Source organism: Mustela nigripes, chromosome 14 (genome assembly GCF_022355385.1).
Source record: "Mustela nigripes isolate SB6536 chromosome 14, MUSNIG.SB6536, whole genome shotgun sequence".
NCBI lineage: Eukaryota > Metazoa > Chordata > Mammalia > Carnivora > Mustelidae > Mustela > Mustela nigripes.
The window spans coordinates 12,929,111-12,934,347 of NC_081570.1; positions in this window are offsets into that span (position 1 = coordinate 12,929,111).

Below are 5,237 nucleotides of genomic sequence, written 5' to 3' on the forward strand. Positions count from 1 at the left end.
AAGGATGGTTCTAAGTATTTCTAGAGCTTTTAAAACACTCTGCAAGTTGCCCTTCAGAAAGCTGGTACTAATTTACTCTGTCACAAATAGTATAGGAGAACCCCAGCTTCCAGAACTCTCAGCAACCCTGGGTAGTATAGCTTTTCCCCCTCACAACTGCCACTTTAATGGGTGAACATGGCACCTCATTGTCTTCATTTATTTTGCTTAGGTATCTCGTAAAATGGATAGTTTTTCATATGCTTCTAGCCCTTGTGTATTAAAGGTGTAGGTCTTTAATCAATTGCCTGCCTGTGTGTTTCTGCCTAAAGATGGTGTGTCATCCTTAGTGATTTGTGAGAGCTCTTTATATAGCAAAGACACTGAAGTACTGAAAGTATTTTCTCTGATCTGTCATTTTCATGATTTTATTTTCGGTGGGTTTTTTCCTTTGCGTGTTACTTTGTTCCCCTCAGATCCACTTGTTAACTAACCAGAGGTGCCCTCACTCTCCCCCTCATCAGTATCCTTCCAGCCTGGTTCCATCAGCCTGGGGCCCTTTTAAGTTTGTAGCCTGGGGCCATCCCTTTGATTTACTGCCCCCTACATAATGAAAAACCCAATTGGAAAGTAGTCTATCAGGTCTGTCCAGAAGTCCTAGATGACCCCAAGTCTGCTTGGCTCCTACCCCTGCTGGCAGCCCAGGTCATAGGTCATCACGCCCCAATGACCCCCAAAAAGGAATAAATCAAACCCCCTGGTGATAACAGTTGATGCCAGCCAACTGGTTTGGCTGCTTGCTTTTCTAAATTTCCCTGATAATTTCTGGTAGAATGTAAGATACAGCCCAGGGCCTCGAGAGGAAAAATAATACTCAACAGCAGATAAACCCTAAAAACCGCCCCTTCCTGAGCCCTGCTAAGTGCCAGCGCTGTGCGCACATCTCTCCGGCAATCCTCCACAAGCTGAGTGTTACTGCGCCCATTTCCTAAATGAGGAAACGGAAGTTCAGAGAGGTGAAGTCACTTACCCTAGGAAACCCAGCTGGTGAGGACAGAAACCAAGATTAAAACGGAGCTCATCGGGTTTCAAAGCCTGTGCCGGGTTACAGAGCCCCACTCGCTGGACCCACCTGGGTTAACCCCCACTGTGGCCCCTGCTCACTCCAGAACACCAGGAAAACCACTTCACCACCCTAATCCCTTTTTCCTTCATCTGGGGATGACCACACCCTTCCCCTGTACCACACAATATGGAAGCCAGAATCGAGTTTTTAAAAAATGGACATGAAGGGGCACCTGGGTGGCTCAGTCGGTTAAGCATCAGACTTCAGCTCAGGTCATGATCTTGGGGTCCTGGGATTGAGGTCCACGTCGGGCTCCCCGCTCGGTCCTCTGCCTCTGTCCCTCCACTGCTCTCACACACACACACACTCTCTCTCTCTTTCAAATAAATAAATAAAATCTTTTTTTTTTTTAGATTTTATTTATTTATTCGACGGAGAGAGATCACAAGTAGGCAGAGAGGCAGGCAGAGAGAGGAGGAAGCAGGCTTCCCACCAAGGAGAGAGCCTGATGCAGGGCTCGATCCCAGGACCCCGGGATCATGACTTGAGCCGAAGGCAGAGGCTTTAACCCTCTGAGCCACCCAGGCACCCCAATAAAATCTTTTAAAAACTAAACTAATAAGCCAAAAATACTGATGGCATTAAGGATAAATCTCAAAAACACTGTGCGAAGCTTCAGAATGGTACACAGGGCGTACATTAAATAAACTGTAAAAAGTACAGATTTTCAGATAAATATGGAGTAAACTCATAAAAGCGTGTGTATGAATTTCCTAGGGCCCCTGTAACAAACAACTTCAAACTTGGTGACTTAAAACTACAGAAACTTACTCTCTCATGGTCCCAGAGGCCAGAAGATGCCCCGTCACTCTAACGCGTGGCCAAAACCAAGGTGTCCCAGGACTCACTTTTGCCAGAGGCTCTGTGGTCAATCCCTTCCTTCTGGCTTCTGCTGGCTGCCAGCATGCCTGGGCTTATAGCCACATCCCTCTAATCTCTGTCTCTTCGACCACAGCACCTTCTTCTCCTCTGTGTCAACTCTCCCCTTTCCTCCTCTCTTATAGTGACACGTGTCATGGCATTTCAGGCCCCCTGGATCACCGAGGATCATCTCTCCATCTCAGGGTCCTCAGTCTGGTCCTATTTGCAAGGACCAGACTGAGGTCTGGTCCTTTACACTGTAAGGTAACATTTACAGGCTCCAGGGACTAGGACGCAATATCTTCGGGAGGCGTGATTCAGCCTATGACAGCATGCATAGAAATGCAATGTGCCATATTCGCCTATGACAGCATGCATAGAAATGCAATGTGCCATATTCGTGCCTGTGCTTGCTTCCGGAAGAAAAGAAAGGGAATGGGGGAGGGGACAGGTGCATTAAGGGGCCAACTGCATCTGGAAGGACCCATCCTATAATACTGTCTGTGTGAAATATTTAATAAGTTATTTAAAAAACAAAAACGCAAAAACAAAAACCTTGAGCCCTACCAGCTCCTAACTGTGTGACCCCCCACACACAATTTATTGCACATTTATGGACTTTTGGTTTCTTGTCTGTCTTAATGGAGTTACTGATACCTACCTCACTCAGTCAGAGACTATGTCCGACGTGAAGTGCCTATTAACAGCTCATGGTCACGGGTCACCAATAATATCATTATTGTCGCTGTCCTCCTGAAACCAAGGAACATTTCCTATGGCACGCACACGCACGCACACACGCGCGTGCACACGCCCACCCTCCTGAGCGAGAGAAAGTTTTTCTGCTCCCAGCCCTGGTTTCTGAAACTCAGCACTGGGAGGGGGTGGGGAGAAGAGAGGAGCTGAAAACTACAATGGCAGGAGCGGGGAGGGGGGAAGCCCCTTTGCAAAGGTACTTTTTCATCTCCTCTCACTGCCACTATAGAGAATTAGATGGAATTCATTTTTGTGATGAAGGAATTAATGGTTTTGGAGAGAATCAGGTTCAGGTGGAAGACTTGAATCCAAAGAAGGGAATAAAGCCTTGAAATTCAAATGAAAAATTATTATATAAGCATAAAGAAAACCTATTTTACACCTGTAAGACTAAATGTATAAATATGAACCAACTGCTCCCTCTGGGAAATGGGGATTGTGCTTCTAATTCACCTAGACAAATATGCAGTGCGCCCTCCCTTCTGCCCATACATTTCAATGAAGACCTAGCACCCGACAGGTGCTCCTGGGTATCCCCCAGACTGGCCACCTCCTCCCTCAGGGTCGGCACTTTCTAGCCAGGCAAAAGCCCCTCTGGCCTCCCCAGAGCGCCCAGGAGGGAAGTAGGCTCTGGAAGCAGAAAAGTCCTTGGACAAGGTCATCGCAAAGCCTCCCTCACTGCGCCACCATTCTCTGGTCCTGCATCCCCCATCCCCACCCCCATGGACTCCCGAGGCAAGACGTCCGATGCTATGGTTATTAGAATGTTTTAACTTCATTCATTCATTCATTCATTTATTATTCAGTAGCACCTCTGAGCACCTGCCATGGGCCAGTCTCTGTGCTCAGTGCTGGGCATCATCTGGTTTATAAAAAGGGAAACCAAGGTGGCAAGAGACTGCACGGGAGCAAGCAAGAAAGAAAGCAGACTTCAGCATCAAAGAAGTCTTCGTTAAAACCCCTTCCCTACCACCTACTATCTTTGACCTTGGGCCAGTCTTAGTTTGACCTTGGATGTCCCAGGGTCTCAGTTTCCCTCATCTGTAAAACAGAGATGCTGAGAGCCACCATACACAGGGGGCTTTGAGATTAAACAGCCTTGCTGTTCAATGCCTGGCACAGGGCAGGCAATCAAAAATACTAGTTATTGGGGTGCCTGGGTGGTTCAGCGAGTTAAGCCTCTGCCTTCGGCTCAGGTCATGGTCTCGGGGTCCTGAGATGGAGCCCCACATCGGGCTCTCTGCTCAATGGAGAGCCTGCTTCCCCTCTCTCTCTGCCTGCCTCTCTGCCTACTTGTGATCTCTGCCTGTCAAATAAATAAAATCTTTTTTTTTTAAATGCTAGTTATTAATATTGGTGCCCAAAAGCAAAAAGTAATATGATCATTCAACTCAGCTCTTTATTGAGCACCCTCTGTGTTCTTCTAGACACTGAGCTCGGCCCTAGAATGCTTGCAGAGGCGAATACAGGAAGGTCCCCGTGGCCGACGGCCAAAGAAATGGGAATCGAGGAAGCCATCGTGCACTGAGTACCGTCTTCGGACCGAGGCTCCCCCAGTTCTCATCACTGCCACTGACCACACTGCAGAACAGCCACATTGGAGTTCCATCGGAGCATCTTTCATGACGCGGGTATGGCTGGTCACCCTCCCCATGTTCCACGGGCTCTAGGAGATCTTAGCACACAGAAGGCACACACCAAAGGTTCGAAATCACTGAGAATCACTGGTGGCACAAGATTCAAGCCCAGGTCTCCCCTGCCTTTTCCCACGTCCAAATATCTTGCTGGTGCTAGAATCATTCATTCATTCATTCATTAGGCCAATGAAGATTCACAGAGCATCTCCTGTGGAACTTGGGCTACAACTATAAATACACTGAACAAGGGCTCCTGTACCCAGGAGAGGAAAGACCCCTCCCTACGGAGGAGACCATGGTGGAGGAGGGGCTTCCCCAGGAGACCAGGAAGGAGGAGCCCTGGGGACCAAAGGGGCCCAATCCATCAGCCTCCCCTTAGCTATCTGCAGCGGGGACCAGGCATTCTTTGATGCTTTTGTCCTCATTCCCATCTCACCCCTCCCCCCAAAAGCCTGGGAACCTGGAGGGAAAGTTAGTCTGGGCTCCTGGGCTTCCCAGGAACCTGTGCACAGTCAGGAGCTCCAGGCCAGCCAGAGCTGGGCACCAACACCTCCCCCCGTAGATTTGTTCAGTGAAAATGCTTTGCCGACTCCATAGATGCTCAGCTGTGATAAGGTAATTGGGCAAATGCGCAGTCTACAGCCCATGAACACCAGACTCGGCACCTGGGAGTCGTGATCTAAAGGGGCCAGAGAAGACAGCCCATCGCCCTCCATCGGACACTCGGTCTTTTGTTAAAGCAGCAGGAGCTTGGGAGGAGCCTTCCCTCCTCAGGTTCCCCAAAGGTTCCAGGAAACCGAGATTCCCCCTCCCAGCACACACACACACACACACACACACACACACACACACACACACCTCCAGCTCCTCCTACCTGC